Raw genomic sequence first — 17,612 nt, 5'->3', positions numbered from 1 at the left:
CCATCAGGTGTCAAGTAAGTGAATACACATGAAAAGTATAGGAGTTTTCCTATCAGTACCTGGTGCAGAGCAAAAGCCCAATGAGTTTAGTTAGCGCTTCAGACAGGGAATGCCAAAATCAGCATCTTCCATAACATCGCTCCCTTTGAAGACAATTCTCTCATTTCACAAGGTCATCGTCGTCAAGTCTCCTTCCATCCCTGCGTTTTGTATTCTGGTGGGTTTGGCCATGCATCTCATTGGAATGCAATTTCATGCGGTTTGGGACGAGACGATGTTCCTTGAAACTTCCGCCCCGTGGCTCTCTCGAAATTTCTTGGAGATAGAAAAGTAGATTTGGCTCCGTTCAGAACCTGTTTGAACATTCGTTGCACATACTTCAAAACCGAGACCTTTGGACTTCTCACCCATTTACTCTTGGCAAAAGGCAGCTTCCTGCTTCTGAGAAGTTAAGCTTTCAAGCTTAGGGGAAAAGGCTTTTTGGACAACAAACAGTCCTGTAAAAACAATATTTTGATGAGTTAAGTGTAAATGAATCAGAAACACATGGATTAAGCTTCTCTTGATGTACACATGGGTTTAATAATTATTGGGGGTGGGAGAGAAGGGAAATGGGGCTGGAAAAGCTGTGTCTTGGGTTTTATCAAATCTAAAATGTTTGAGAAGTAATTCAAGACATTCCACACACCCCCAAGTGTAGCCAAATTTTCCGATTCCACTTCCAAGGAGCCACACAGGATCTTTCTAGTAACAACTGAGTGCTCCACAGTGCCAGGTTTTCATGGCTTCCGATTGGCTGGGCATAGAGCTATGATTTATGAGACCATTCAAAGATTTATATATTGCCATTATAACAAATTCCTTTCAAACGGAACAGTACCCAAATGCAGCTTTAAAAATATCTTTCCTGTTAGAAGCCTCCTTTCTCTTCACAAAACTCTCCTTCTTTTCCTTTTCCCCAGCCCCTCCTTAAACCGCAGATCCCCCTACAAGGTCTCAGACCAATGAAGACTGAGGGAATTAATTTTACCATGACTGAAACGTGTTTCACTTTGGATTGAGTTTTAAATGACTTGGGTCTATATAAACTGAGGGTCACAAGGAGGTTATAGCTAAAGGGCTTATAAGTTAGGTGAAGGGTGGAAGGGGTGGAATTTTATAAATGCTTATTGCTTTTATAAAAAGAAAAGCTAAGTTGTGTTCGTGCCGAACACAGTCAAACACTTAATATATCAGGGCACACTGTTTCCTAGAGGAAGTGTTCCATACTGATTTGGTGGGCTTCCGTCTTCCTCCATTTCAATGACATCATCAGTGTTGGGCATCTGGTTAGGATAAGTAACTTCTTCCACATGTCACCATCCGTGTGTCTTTCCCTAAAATAAATTTTGGGTCACTGCAAGCTCTGAGGTATTCTAAATGACTTGGCTTAACAGGCAGCAGAAAAGTGAGGTGAGAGGTAGTGGGAAGAAGAACTTCCTGATTTTCTGATTCATTGTCCCATAGGTCTTGCTTCAAGTGACATACTCACAAGTCCCACCCAGTATGGAGTACAGAGGTTATCAGAAGAAGAAATGACAGAGTTAAGCCCCCATGAGTTTCACAGCAGGGACGATTGCAAAATTGGAATCAGAGAGATGACTGTTTTAACAAACACACAAGTGGTGGCAATGCTACATATGAAAGCCATTGCCCAAATGACCCAAGCCATCTGTATTAGTCAGCTATGCTACAATAATGCTGCATAACAAACAATCCCAAAATTCATTATAAGGACATTCATTTATTATCATGTTCACAGATCTGTAAGTTGACTATAACCAGCTGAGCTAGGATGAACTTAATGCTCTAGATTCTGACTCTGGGCTCCAGGCTATAAACTGGGTTTAGATCTGTTTCAAGTGTCTTTCACCCTCCCTGTACCAGCAGTCACCTAGATCATGTAGCTTGCTCTACATGTCACATTCTAGAGCCCAGGTCTACAATTCCTTCTCAGATACAAACATTGCTACTACACTACATTGCTTCTTGCTGTCTATAATATATTACTTAAGTACTAAAATGTCTAATGAGTACATATATTCTCATGTCTAGCTCTTACCATGATGTCATCAGCTCAAGACTGCATGACTTGTATGAGAACAGCAGCAGCTACTTGGACCTGTTCTTCACATGGTGTGTCACCAGAGTATAAGAGGTCAAAGTCAACTACACAAGCACATTCCAAGTCTCTGCTCATGTTGAAGTCTTGCTCACATCACATCTACTAGCACTCCACTGGGCAAAACAAGTCCCATGGCAAGTATTAGAGTCAAGGGGCAGGAAAGTACCCCCACCCAATCATGAGGCCATGGCAGGGTTGTGGATGTGTAATATGTCTTCAAGGAACTCAAGAATTGGGGCCAATTATTCAATCAAATCACCCCAAGTGTTTCTTGACCCTTCCTCTCCATCCATACCACATATCAAACCACCAACTCCTACTAATTCTACTTGCTTATCATATCTAATCCATCCATTTCTCCATCCCCTTACACTACCTTTTCTAAGCCCCCAACATCTCTCATCTGGACCACTCCCATAGCACCCTCCCTGGTGGTGCCACTTCAAGCCATTTCCCACATTGTGACCAATGTGGCCTTCCTAAAAGGCATATCTAATAGTGCCTCTGCTCTACCTTTTGATGGACTTCCCTTCACACTCAGGATAAAGTCCAGAAACCTTAACTTGATCCACAAGGTCTTATGTGAACCAGTCTGTCTACCTTTTTGTTCTTATTTCTTCCCTTCTCCCTCACTCTCTGCCTCAGTCACACTGTCTTCCCCTCCAAGCCTCCAAAACACATCTGTCCTAATGACCTTCTCTTGTGATGGTATAGAAGGCTCTTCCTACCCTCTCCTTCCCTGGATAAGTTCTTCCTATTTTTCACGTCTCTGCTGAAGAAATGTGTTTACAAAAAAGCCTCCCTTGATTCCATAAACCAAGGTAGATCCTGAATGGTTTTTAAACATGTCTGAAAAATGTCCATGTAGGAGTCTATTTCCCCTACCCTTAGACCTAAGAGGGACTTTGTGACTGTCTCTATGAGTAGAATACAGCGAAAGTGACATCACATGCCCTCCGAGGCTGGGTGAGGAAACCATGTCACTTCTGCTGGTTTCTCTTGGGACACTCACCCTTGAAACCCAGTCTCTATGCTGTGAGGAAGCCCAGAATACGTGGAGAGGCCCATGTGGAGGTAAACTGAGGCCTCCCAGCCAACGGCCCCAGCTGAGCTCCCAGCTGACAGCAAGCACCGTCTTGACAGTCATATGAATAGGCCACTTTGGAAATAGATCCCCTAGCTCTTAGTCAACCCAACCAATGCCACATGGGGGAAGAGACAAGCCTTCCCCACTGAGCCCAGCCCAAGCTGCAGATTTGTGAGCAACATTGCTGCCATTGTTGTTTTAAGATTGTTGTCGTCTTAAGTCACAGTCTGGGGGCAGTTTGTGACTCAGCCTTAGCTAACAAGAACTGTGCCCCACTTTATGGCTTTTAAGTCACTGTGATATTCTGTCACTCTAACCCATAAGCTATAAAGGCACAGACCATGTTGCTGCTGTAGCAATCTGTCCCTGTTATATAGCAGGTGTTCAGTACGTATTTTTTGACCAATGACAGGGATCTGGGTTTTGGTAGGAAAAGCCAACCTTCTCTGGGAATGCAGTCTCATAAGCAAACACCCCCCCTTCCCTTGCCTCTCTTTTCCTCATCACAGTCACAAATGATACCTCTAAACCTACTTGTATTTTATGTAAAGTATCTATAAGAGTTCCAGCAGGAAATAGTATGCTCAGATTAGAATAATTTGAAAATAGTGTAGTTTTCTGTGGCTGCTGTAACAAATGATCACAAACCAAGTGTCTTAAAAAACACAGAAATTTATACTCTCAGTCCTGGAGACCAGAAGTCTGAAATCAAGATGTCAACAGGGTCACACTGTCTCTGACGGCTCTAAGGGAAGGTCCTTCCTTGCCTCTCCAGCTTCCAATGGTTCCAGGCATTACTTGACTGTGACTGCATCGCTCCCACCTCTGCCTCTATCTTCAGAAGGCCGTTTCTCCTTTTCCTTATTTGTCTCTCCTTTATTTGTCTCTTGTAAGGACACCTGTCATAGGATTTACGGCCCACCCAGGTATGCCAGGATGATCTTATCTCAAGATCCTTCACTACATCTGCAAGGACCCTGTTTCCACATTCATGGTTTCAGGGAGTAAGATGTGGACATGTATGTCTTTTGGATTTTTTTGTGTGTGTCTTTATTTTGTTTTGTTTTGTTGAGACAGAGTCTCGCACTGTCACCCAGGCTGGAGTGCGGTGGCACAATCTCGGCTCACTGCAACCTCCACCTCCTGGGTTCAAGCAATTCTCCTGCCTCAGCCTCCCGAGTAGCTAGGATTACAGGCTCCTGCCACCACACCTGGCTAATTTTTTTGTATTTTTAGTAGAGACAGGGTTTCACCATGTTGGCCAGACTGGTCTCGGACTCCTGACCTCATGATCTGCCCGCCTCGGCCTCCCAAAGTGCTGGGATTATAGGCATGAGCCACTGCGCCTGGCCTGACATGTCTTTTTGAGACTATCATTCAACCCCCTACCTAGGGCTATTTTTAAATGCATGGGAAAGGTTGAGGGAGCCATAGTGAGGTACCAAGTCACAGTACAACTCTTACCATCTCTAGAGCTGAAAGGAAGAGAATTGGGGGTGGTACCAGAACCAGAGAAAGAGAGATGTGTGGCAACTCTCCAGGAGACAGTGTCCCTCCAAGAAGAGGGCTTCCTGGAGAAAAGTAGTGACTTTGAGTCCAAGGACGCAACCAGACCAAGGTAACCCAAGGAGAGAGTCAAGGGAGCAATCTCTCTTCCTCCTATCTCCCCTCCACCAGGATGCCCTTGGTCAAGCCAAACCTAGAAGCCAGAGGGCAAGGGGATCCACAGTGCCATCTGCATGGGTCAGCTTCCCAGGCAAAGAGTAAAGGAAGATGGATAGTGGAGCTGGAAGGGCAAGCAGAAAAGATCTGGAACAAACGATGTGCTCAGAAAAGAAAGGAAAAGAGGATCCCACATGGGCTTGCAGATACAATACAGAAGCTTCCAACCAGAATGGCATGGGCTCCCTAAAAAGAGTCAAGAGACCTGGACCCTTGACCCTGCTGTACCACACAGAAGCTGGAGACCTGAATTAAGTTACTTTCCTTCTCTCAGCCTTCCTTTCCTCTTCTGCAAAAGAGGGAAATCTGATGTGCCCTACTTGCCTCAGATGGCCTGAAGTTCAAACAAGGGAACAGGTGAAAAAGTGTATGCTCTTCACAGAGGTATATTTTTATCTCTGCTGCTTTCCAACCCCTGGAAGAGAACAGAGAACCTAACACATAGTAGATGCTAACACATATTTGTCTACATAATCATGACATTGAAACCCAATCGATGTCTTCTAGAATCCCATGGGGGGTGGATTCACAGCCCCTTCCACCCAATAATGGGGTGAACTGTATGGACTAAAACCTTGAGGTTATAGCCTCTTATAACCTGCCTTATAAGCATGCTGCCCATTCAGAATTGGTCATTTCATAAATTAAGTGGGTCCTGATGGTGGTAGTGGAGCTGCCAGTGATGATCAGAAGCATACCATCTACTAAAAAAGGACAGAAACCCAACTCAAATAGACTTAACCAAAAAGGAGGATGTATTGGTTCACAAAACAAAAACTTCCATGTCAGATCGAGCAAGTTAGAATAAGGACCCATCAGTTCAAACACAGACCCAGTTCCTCTCTCTCCCTCTCCATTCTGTCTTGGAAACTGTTAGATTTGAACAGTGTTTGTACACATTTGGACGTCTGTACAAGGCCCTCTGATGCTCTAGAAACTTTCTTTCCGTTAGCAACACAGTGAACATATGGCTTCCCCGCAGCCTGAGGGGGAAAGAGGGTCTCCTCTGGTAGCTTTCTCAGAGGGGAAAAGAAGCCTGCCTGTCAAAAATCCAAACAAATGTCTTCTTGCATTTCACAGGCCTAGATTGGTTCAGTACTCAACCCTGAGCCAATGCTTGTGGTCTGGGCTGGGGGCATGGTGGAGAGAGATTTGTACATTGGTTTGCACTAGTTGGGTCTTGAAGCTGGGTGTTGGAGCAGTCCTACCCAAACCACATGGCTAAGAGAGATAAACCTGTCCAGAAAAATGCTAGGTAATGCTGCTAGGAAGAACAGATTGAATGCTGGTGAACACACACAGACCACTGCCTCACATTTGAGTTACAATTTCCAAAGCTCCTTTCTCACACATTGTCTCCATGGACCCTTACAGAAGCTCTCTAAGGGACACAATGAAGCCTTTTTGGCTCTAATATTTTCCACCATGCTTACTAACTGCATGCACATCTCTTTCCCAACTCTGCATTCAGGGACATCGTGTTGGTAGCTTGAAGACAGCCACGCTGGGAATAGTTACACCATGGGAACTGCCAAACAGTACACATCAGGTAAGTTTTGTTCAGAAAGCTGATGTGCTGGCCCACTGAAGAGCTTCTGGCTCTGAGATTCTCCACAAAGTTCACCAAGGGGGTCACAGAAGGATTTGTTTACCAGCCCCAGTCGTCCTCCATTCAATGCCCACAGTGGTCTTTTGAAACAAGACTATGACATTTCATGAAATTCTTTCACAGCTACCTATTACCTTCAAATTATCTTTCCAGATTCATTCCCTTACCCATCCTTTGAGCACTGGTTGTCAGTCATTTGCTATTCACAAAGCTCCAGCTGTTTTCTCACCTCTGTGACTGTGCACATGCTGTTTCCTCTGCTTGGAACACCCTTGTTTCCATCCTCCACGTGAGGGACCCTTCCTCCTCCACCAAGACTCAATGCAAAGGCTGCAGGCATTCTCCTCCTCCAGGTAGAGCTGGCTGACCTGTCCTCTGTGGTCCCACTGCCTCTCCACCCCAGAACTGCCAAATTCTTGCCAGAATCTAATTACTCATCTACACATCTGTCACCTCCAGATGACTGCCTGCCTGGTTCACTGTTGTATTCTCAATGTCTAGCACAGAGCCTAGCCTACACTAGATAGTTCAAAACTAATTCTCGGATCAACAATGAATAAAACAAAGAAGTATTTAGCACCCACTATATGCCAGATACTGTACTAAGCATTGAAATTTGTGAGAGGGGTCAAGACATGGTCCTTGACCTCAAAGAGCTCAGATTATGCACATAAATAAGCAAGATTAAGACCTATGCTAAAATAAGCAAGATAGAGACCTAAGTTAATTATCGTTGCATCCCTTCTACTTAGCATTTAATATGTGCTAAACAACTGTTTGTGGAAAGAACAATGGTTCAAAACCCCCTTGACTCATTCAGGCCAGCAGAGGGGCATTCTTGACTCAGCTGTCATTTGTAATACACCATCATCACCAGACACTATTAAGCATCCATGTAGTATAAACACAAAGCGAGTTACAGAGACGCAGCCCCTGATGTCTGGGAGTCTGCGTTAAACTAATGACATCAGCTCTCGGCAAACAGGAAAGAAGAAACAGGCAGAGAAAGAAGTTGTGTGCTCCATGGTGAAATGGGAATGAGTAGCTCAAGCTCGTGACGGGATCAGGGCACAGAGACATTGAGTACCAGGGACTCAGGCCAGCCGCCCTTTTTGGGTGGGATAAAGAGCATGCATTACCACTGTATTTCCATTCTAAGGAGAAATGAAATGATGAAGACTTGAATAAGAGGTGTGTAAGACTGAGAAATCATAATAGCAGTCATCACTGACATTTTCTTCAGTATTGTTTGTGCACCAGGTACCATGCCGGCCGCTGTATCTCTAGCAGGTCATTGAGTCCTCACAATAGTCCTGAGGTCAATATTCACTTTATACAAATTAAAAACTGAGGCTCAGAAGAGGTAAGTCACTTGCCTAAAATTGCACAGCCAATAATAGGGAAGGCTGGGTTTCCAACTCAGATCTAATTCCTGAGCCTGATTTTTAGCCACAGCATTATACTACCTCAGAGAAGCTAGAAAAAGTGCAGACAAGTCTTAACCCTCTTTTCCAAGAGGGAAAGAGTTTGGGTGAAATATGCATAAGTGTTTGACAGGTGAGCCTCCCTATGGCCAGGATGCAGAACTGCTCCATCACCACAAAGAAATTCCCTCCTGTTACTCCTTGTAAGTCACACCTTTCCTCAATAGGCAATTTGTTTTATAGCTGACAAACCCAGCCAAGCAAACTGGGCTAGCACAGATCTCTCTTCTATTTTCTGATCTGCTAATTTACTGTTGTGCTTCCTCCATGCAGCTGGCTTGTAAATTGCACATCCTCATGAGAGGGTCATCTTAGCATTTCCCTTCCTCTCTCCTCTTCTCAAGCCTAAAATGCCAACATGAAGCCTTCCAACTGGGACAGGAGATAAGAAATGAGGAGGCAGCTAGGAGCATGAAATGGATCAGGGTGCAGAGGTAGGAACAGCCCACGGACATGCCTAGTGGCTGGACCAGTTGTGTGTGGTGGTGAGGCGGGAAAGGGTGAACCTCAATGCCAAGTCAACTTTCTTCTTTTTTGTTGGAAAATTGCAAACATATATTTTACACAGACTCAAATTCACACAGGAAGAGAAGCCAGAGTCGAGAGCTGCAGGCCCCGGGTTCCAAATTGGTCACAGCAAGCTCACTGTCACTGTAAATCTTCTATAGAAACACTCCTGGTATTGTGTGACCGTTAAAGGCATGGGCTTTGGAATTGGTCCTGTCTGGTATTAACTCTCTGTTTCAGTACTTGGTAGGGATGTTGCAGTGAGTTTGAGTATTGCCCTGCCCACCCACCTACCACCAAAAAACATACATCCACCCGGAACCTCGGAATGTGACCTTATTGGGCCTAAGAGTCTTTGCAGAGATAATAAAGGTACAGTTCTCTAGATGAGACCATCCAGGATTAAGTTGTGCCCTATATGCAGTGATAGATGTCCTCATAAGAGACAGAAAAAAGAAGACAGATACACAGGGAGGAAGCCCATGTGAAGACAGAGGCAGAGACGAGTGATGGAGTCACAAGCCGAGGAATGCCTGGAGCCGCCAGAAGCTGGAAGATGTTAGGAAGGATCCCCACTAGGGCCTTCGGAGGGATCACAGCCCCACAAACACCTCAATTTCAGACATTTCGCCTCTAGCACTGTGGGAGAATACATTTCTGTTGTTTTAGGCCACCAAGTTTGGCAGACCTAAAAACTAATAGGAGTGATGGCAGGCAAGCCATTTCATTTTACCTCTGTGAGATTATTTTCTCATCTTTAACATGTCTAAAATGGGCATGTATTAGGCTATTCTCACATTGCTATAAAGAAATCTCTGAGACTGGATAATTCATGAAGAAAAGAGGTTTAATTGGCTCACCATTCTGCAGGCGGTGCAGACAGCATGATGCTTGCATCTTTTCAGCTTCTGGGGAGCTCTCAGGAAGCTTACGGTCATGGCAGAAGGTGAAGGGGGAGCAGGCACCTCCCATAGCCAGAGCAGGAGCATGGGAGAGTGGGAGGAGGTTCTTTTAAAGAACCAGATCTCTTGAGAACTCACTCAAACATCAAGGGGGTGGTGTTAAGCCAGTCATGAGAAATCCCCCCCACCCCCGCCGCCACCATCCAGTCATCTCCTACCAGGTCTCACCTTCAACACTGGGGATTACAATTGAACATGAGAGTTGGGTGGGGACACACAACCAAACCATATCAGGGTGTAAGAATAGTATCTGCCTTTCAGAGATGGCAGGAAGATTCAGGGCAGGGCTCTGTAAACAGTTGCTGCTATCATTGTAAATTTTATGAGCCCATCAATTACAGAAGGATGTCCACGAACAGACTCTCCCCATGCCCTGATAACAAATGTCAAGGGTGAGGAGACAGAACATGGGGTGCAATGTGTCAATCTTGTGGACTGTAGCCCAGGACATCAGAGGTAGTAGCTAGGAAGGGTAAAAATGGTGAAACACTGAGAGAGGGCAAAAGAAGAGTTCCTTCAAATGCTTCTGAGAGGGCCTGAGACTCAGCTGCATAGGTCTCTGAGCCTCAGTTTGTTTTACTATAAAGTGGGGATAATAATAGAACATCCCTCGTCAGGCTGCTCTGAGGATAAAAGGAAATTCCATGTGGAAAGTGCTTACTACAATGTCTGATATTTATTCACTCATTCCATTGATAATTGTAGGACCCTTCTGTATGCTGGGCACCATGCTAGGCACATGGGAAGCACTCAGTGAATGGTCCCCACTGTTTTTATTTTTGTTACTGTTTTTTTTTTTTTTTTTTTTTTTTTTTGAGACAGTCTGGCTTTTTCACACAGGCTGAGGTGCAGTCGCGTGATCTTGGCTCACTGCAACCTCCACCTCATGGGTTTAAGCAATTCTCCTGCCTCAGCCTCCCAAGCAACTGGGATTACAGGCACATGCCACCATGCCCAGCTAATTTTTGTATTTTTAGTAGAGACGGGGTTTTGCCACGTTGGCCACGCTGGTCTCCAACGCCTGGCCTCAAATGATCTTCCTGCCTTGGCCTCCCAAAGTGCTAGGATTACAGGCATGAGTCACCACGCCTGGCTTGTTATTAACATTGGGTGGGCTGAAAACATCTCTACTGACTGGGCTTCCCTGACTGTGGAAGAAGGATGAGAAGAGATCATCCTTTCTCCTCCCCATCAATCCCAGTCAGCTCACAGATGTTCTCTTTGGCATGTCCCTTAGGGCCATCCATCCATCATGGAAATATTTTTCGAGACCACAAGGAGGGGAACACTGTAGCCAACCTTCCCCACCCCCAGGACCATGGGAATCTGCCCTGAGGACATGGCTCCGTGGCTTCCCAGAAATACAACAGGAGTTGAGGGCAGCATAAATTTAGCAAAGTGACTTCAAGCTATTCAAGCTTCTCAGCTAAGAAATAGGACACAGGGATGTCACAAGTTCCACTGTGCTTCTGGACCCCAATAAGAAAAATCACTCCATTTGTTATTTCATTTGTTCACTCTTTCTTTTTTTTTTTGAGACGGAGTCTTGCTCTGTCACCCAACATCAGGCTGGAGTGCAGTGGCGCAGTCTTGGCTCACCGCAAGCTCCGCCTCCCGGGTTCACGCCATTCTCCTGCCTCAGCTTCTCCGAGTAGCTGGGACTACAGGCGCCTGCCACCATGCCCGGCTAATTTTTTGTATTTTTAGTAGAGACGGGGTTTCACCGTGGTCTCGATCTCCTGACCTCGTGATCCGCCTGCCTCGGCCTCCCAAAGTGCTGGGATTACAAGCGTGAGCCTTCGCGCCCGGCCATTTGTTCATTCTTTCAATAAATATTTATTGAGCTTCCCTCTGTGTCAGAAGCTGTTCTAGGCTCTGAGAATTCAAAGAGGAGAATAAACAGACAGTATCTCTTCCATCACAGCAATAATAGCTCAGTTAATCATACATATAAATATATTATTGCAAACTATAAATAAGTACCCTGAGGAGAAGTTACCTATCGTGATAAGAGTGTTTACAAAAAGATCTAACCATAGAGTTCAGGAGAGGGGACTGATCAGGGAAGGCTTCCTTAAACTGAGGGCTGAAATACAACGAGTGGGCATGGAGAAGGGTGCCAGGCAGCGGGAACAGCTTGTGCAAAGGCCCTGTGGTTGGAGGCTGAATTGCTGGAAGGCAGAAAGGAGAAAGGGCTTGTGGAGAACAAGGAATGAGATAGAACAAAGAGAGCAAGGGTGAGACTTGCAGGGTCTTCTAAGCCTTGGAAAAGACCAATCTTTAATCACAGAGCAAACACTTACTGAGCACATCCTTGATGCCAGGTGCTGTGCCAAGTGTTTGCATGATCAGCCTCTGTCAGTACTTGTCACAGACTTGTGAGGTTGTCACATTGTACCTCAGCTCAATTTCACAGGTAAGAACCTGGGTCAAGGAGGTTTATTTACTTGCTCAAGAAGCAAAAGAAGTCCTTGAAAATATTTTAGCTCTGGATTTTGGGGTTTTGTTTTGTTTGCTTGTTTCCTTAAGCAAAAGAAAGAGAAGGAGAATTTTTGGAGTTTAGGGGGTTGGAGTAAGGTGGGGAAGGGGTCAGCATGCGTGACTTGAACACACTCCCCAGGAAAGTCAGATGGAACAGAATAATATTAACATTGCACATTTGAATAGCACTTTCTCTTCTTTTGATAGTTCCCTCCAACTCTCAAGGTAATTATTATGATTATACCATTTTCCTAAAGGGGTAAACTGAGGAAATGAAAAGCTGAATGCTGTGCTCTGAAACATAGAACTCGTAAGTTCTAAGAGCTAAAGCCAGAACATGAACTGCGTTTTATTTGACTCCTAAATCAGGGCTCCTTCTGCTCCCTCCAACTTCTACTCAGGCTATCAGCCTTCCTTGCCTTGAGTGTGTCATCCTGGTCACCATCTCATGCTAAGACTCTTCTCATAAACTCACAGGGATTAATCAGAAGAGGACATTTTCAAGAAGAGCTTTAATAAACTCTAACCTGGTTTCTGTACCCTTAAATTGCAAAGGATAAAACACAATGCTTTAACATAATTCCTAATAAGGAATTTTTTTTTTAACAGGAACTTTGTTATAGATCAGGATCCGTATTTTATCCTTGTCAGTCACACTTTTCACACCTGTAATCTTAGCCAAGTTTACCTCAACCTGAGTTTCAACTCCCTCGTTTTGTCAAAGGGGGCATTATCGCACACCTACTCACTAAGACAGCTGTGAGACTTACAGAAAATAATCCGTGTGAAGTCCTTGGTGCATAGAAAATGCTATGTAAAGTGAGCCCTTACTACTCCTATCCCAATGATTATTTCTATTATTAACAATTACTCTTCATACCTTGTTGGGCAGTGACCCCACAGTTAAGAATGATGAATGAGCTGTCCTCAAGAACTTTCCAACTAAAAAGGAGGGCCAAGTATTTTCACAAGACAAGGCATCAGGCCATGTTGGAAAGACCTTTAACAAAGAAGCTTTGAAACAACAGATAATAAATGACCTGATGAACTCTTTGTTAATCAGGGGAGACAAATGCATATGAACTGAAACCTGTACAGTAGGCTGCTCACACGTGTTATAAGCTAACAGACCTCTGCTGGGATATTTTGTATGCCTCCCCCACCCAATAACATCCCAAGAATATAACATCCCCTTTGGTTAGCTCAGGTCCCCCAGCCATAAAAAGAAAAAGCAGGTTTGGCCAGTCACGATGGCTCACGCCTGTAATCCCAACACTTTGTGAGGCCAAGGTGGGTGGATCACCTGAGGTCAGGAGTTCAAGACCAGCCTGGCCAACACAGTGAAACCCTGTCTCTACTAAAAATACAAAAATTAGTTGGGTGTGGTGGCCCACGCCTGTAATCCCAGCTACTCGGGAGGCTGAGACAGGAGAACTGCTTGAGCCCAGGAGGCGGAGGTTGCAGTGAGCTGAGATCACGCCATTGCTCTCCAGCCTGGGCAACAAGAGTGAAACTGTGTCTCAAAACAAAACAAAAAAAAAGTGGGTTTACAGCTACCTTTTATTGAGCACTTTTTTTCCAAATATTTACATACTTTGCATACATTATATCCCAATTAAGCATTCTGTCAACCCTCTATGATATTTATTCCTGTTACTTCCATTTTAGAGATGAGAACATTAAAGTTTGTTAAGTCACTTGTCCAAGTGACAGAACCAGGTTTTAAATTCTGGGCTGTTTGATTCAACACTCTTAGACCACTTTGCTCTACAGCCCGAATTATTGGCCTCCAAGCCCTCTCCAGCTCTAAAGATTGCACAGTTCTTGGGTGTAAACCCATCCTTTGCACTGCTTCCTGCAAATCCTCTTGTAAACGTTATTCTTCCATATGTCAGCCTTGGCAGCCTCAGGCAGGGTCAGGGGACAGCCAGGCCAGAGAAGTTGAGTTTCACTAGCCATAAATCCTCTGTCTCCGACATGCCCCTTAACTGCTTATCTTTGGAAAACATGACCCAGCATAAGCCAGGGGAATGGCAGGCCGAGTCATAAAGCCACTGGCCAGGGAACACAAGGTGTCCAGGCTTGTGTTCCCAACATCAGACTGTGCAATGTCAGCCATCCAACCCGCTCTCCCTCCCCCGACAAAATGTTCTGGCTCAGACAGATGTCACGGGAACGTCACCATAGGTCTCTCATCTAGTCCCCAAGACATTCATTCTTGCCAGATACCCTCCTGGCCATTACCCTGCAGTTGTCCTTCACCCTCTGATGTGTTTCAGATGTGTAAATCTGATATGAAAGCTCCGATTTCAAAGCCCCTGTGGACTGAGTCTTGGGCCTCTTGGGCCTTGGGTTCTGCACTAAGTGGCCTTTCCCATGGACGGATGGCTCCATCAGACATCCCTGCAGTGGGCCATCTTCTCAAAGGCCTTCATCTTTCTGACAGAAAGGGTACCAGAATCCCCTCACCCCAGACTGAGACAAGGGGAAGAAAGCTGGGGAAAAGATTAAACTCTTGCTAACCTGGGGGCTGCACAATCAGAAAACTCAAATGACCACATATTGGGTTGGATGTGTAGCGAGAAGGAGAATACCCAATAAACCTAAAATTGTCAGAGACTGTTTCCTAAGAGCAACATTGGGGGCAGGGCTCCTCAAATCTGGCTGCACATCAACATCACATGGAGAGGGTTTTTAAAATACTGCTGCTTGGCTGGGCGCAGTGGCTCATGCCTGTAATCCCAGCACTTTAGGAGGCCGAGGAGGGTGGATCACAAGGTCACGAGATCGAGACCATCCTGGCTAACATGGTGAAACCCTGTCTCTACCAAAAATACAAAAAATTAGCCAGGCGTTGTGGCAGGCAGCTGTAGCCCAGCTACTTGGGAGGCTGAGGCAGGAGAATGGAGAGAACCCAGGAGGCGGAGGTTGCAGTGAGTCGAGATCGCGCCACTGCGCTCCAGCCTGGGCAACAGAGCGAGACTCCCTCCGTCTCAAAAAAAAAAAAAAAAAAAAAAACTGCTGCTGCTTGGACCAACCCCTAGAAATTCATATTTGATGAGCCAGAAGTTGGGCTCATTAAATGATGTTGGTAGTTGTTATTGTGTTTGTTCAAGTTCCTTAGGTGATTCCATTAGTTTTCTATTGTAACATAGCAAAGTACCCCACGTTTAGGGGCTTCAAAGAACACATACTTATTATCTTATAGTTTCTGTGGGTCAGGAGCCCAGGAATGGCTTAGCTGGGGCCTCTGCTTCAGGGTCTCATGAGGCTGTAATGAAGATGTTGGCCAGAGGCGGGATCTCATCTGAAAGCCCAACCATGGATGGATCATCCACTTCTAAGCTTCTCAGGTTGTTGGCAAGAATCAGTTTCCTGCAGGTTGCAGGACTGACAGCCTCAGCTCCTTGCTGGCTGTTGGCTGGAGACTGCCCTCAGTTATTTTCCATGTGAGCCTCCTCATTGTGGCAAGCCACTTCACCAAAACCAGCAAGGGAGAGAGGCAGCTAACAAGATAGAAGCTACAATCTTATGCAACATAATTATAGAAGAGACATCTCATGCCCTTTGCCATGTGCTATGGGCTAGGGCAAGCCACAGGTCCAGCCAACACTCATGGTATAAATATCCAGTGGTGAGACCATTTCAGGCCATCTTAGGGCCCGTCTACCACAGGGAAACTAAGATGCAGCCAGTATAAAGAACCATTCATTTTGGGCAGTGGTTGTCAAATCTCTCAAATCAGACTGGCACTTCTCATGCTTTAAAAAGCATATAAATCTCCTGGGAATCTTGTTAAAATGCAGATCCTGGCTGGCACCTGAGACTGCATTTCTGACTAAGTCCCAGGTGATGCCAATCCACTGATTGTCAAATGACAGTTTGAGTCATGAGGATCTAGGGACTGTCATGGGCCAAATCTTTTTTTAAGGTTCAATTCCCACACCGTTGTCAGTGTCACTAGGGTTAGAGCACCCTCCCCAGATGTTACAAAGTATAAAGCTCACTTTATCAGAACATTGGATTAACAAGAATCTCATATTCAATAATGTATCACTGAACACATGCCCTACTTCTAGTCAACTGGGGTAGTAATAAAATCCTAATAATTTGTTTTTTGAGATATCTGTGTATCAATCGAGTTTATAAAATGTAAATCAGATCAGATTCCTCCTCTATGAAAAACCCACTTACAGCTCTTGTCTTACACAAAGTAGAATCCTTGCCATGGTTTATGTGGTCAGGCTCCTGGGATCTCTCTAACCTCATCTTCCTGTCATTCACTCTGCTTTGGCCACATGGGCCTCCTTGCTGTTCTCTAAATATGCCAAGCATGGCTAACCCCAGGGCCTTTGCACTTGCAGTCTCTTCTGCCTAGAATACCTTTGATCCAATATTCACATGTATTGCATTCTCACGTCCCACCTGTCTTTGCTCAAATGTCACTTTATCATTTGATTAATACACACGTATCTCAAAAAAAATTATTACTATCTACCTATTATTGGCTTCAAAGGAGATTAGGTTTCGAAATAAAAGAAACAAACAGTGGGTTTCCAGTATGAGCCTTTTCAATTAAAAACTTTTAAGTGTCTTATCTGACTCGGATGGGGGAGCCAAGATGGCCGAATAGGAACAGCTCCGGTCTCCAGCTCCCAGCCCGAGCGACACAGAAGACTGGTGATTTCTGCATTTCTGCTTGAGGTACCGGTTTCATCTCACTAGGGAGTGCCGAACAGTGGGTGCAGGACAGTCGGTGCCTCGCTCGGGAGGCGCAAGGGGTCGGGGAGTTCCCTTTCCTAGTCAAAGAAAGGGGTAACAGACGGCACCTGGAAAATCGGGTCAGTCCCACCCTCATGCTGCGCTTTCCCAACGGGCCTGGAAAACGGCACACTAGGAGATTGTGTCCCGCACCTGGCTCGGAGGGTCCTATGCCCACGGAGTCTCGCTGATTGCTAGCACAGCAGTCGGAGATCAAGCTGCAAGGCGGCAGCGAGGCTGGGGGAGGGGCGCCCGCCATTACCCAGGCTTGCTTAGGTAAACAAAGCAGCCAGGAAGCTCGAACTGGGTGGAGCCCACCACAGCTCAAGGAGGCCTGTCTGCCTCTGTAGGCTCCACCTCTGGGGGCAGGGCACAGACAAACAAAAAGTCAGCAGGAATCTCCAGAGACTTAAACGTCCCTGTCTGACTGACAGCTTTGAAGAGAGTAGTGGTTCTCCCAGCACGCAGCTGGAGATCTGAGAACGGACAGACTGCCTCCTAAAGTGGGTCCCTCACCCCTGAGCAGCCTAACTGGGAGGCACCCCCCCAGAAGGGAAAGACTGACACCTCACTGGGCCAGGTACTGCTCTGAGACAAAACTTCCAGAGGAACTATCAGACAGCTGAATTGGTGGTCTCACGAAAATCCGCTGTTCTGCAGCCACCGCTGCTGACACCCAGCCAAACAGGGTCTGGAGTGGACCTCTAGTAAACTCCAACAGACCTGCAGCTGAGGGTCCTGTCTGGTAGAAGGAAAACTAACAAACAGAAAGGACATCCACACCAAAAACCCATCTGTACATCACCATCGTCAAAGCCCAAAAGTAGATAAAACC

The sequence above is a fragment of the Hylobates moloch genome, unplaced genomic scaffold, assembly GCF_009828535.3.
Source record: "Hylobates moloch isolate HMO894 unplaced genomic scaffold, HMol_V3 SCAFFOLD_12, whole genome shotgun sequence".
Taxonomy (NCBI): Eukaryota; Metazoa; Chordata; class Mammalia; order Primates; family Hylobatidae; genus Hylobates; species Hylobates moloch.
The sequence above is the reverse complement of the archived record's forward strand: the minus strand, read 5'-3'. Positions refer to the sequence as shown.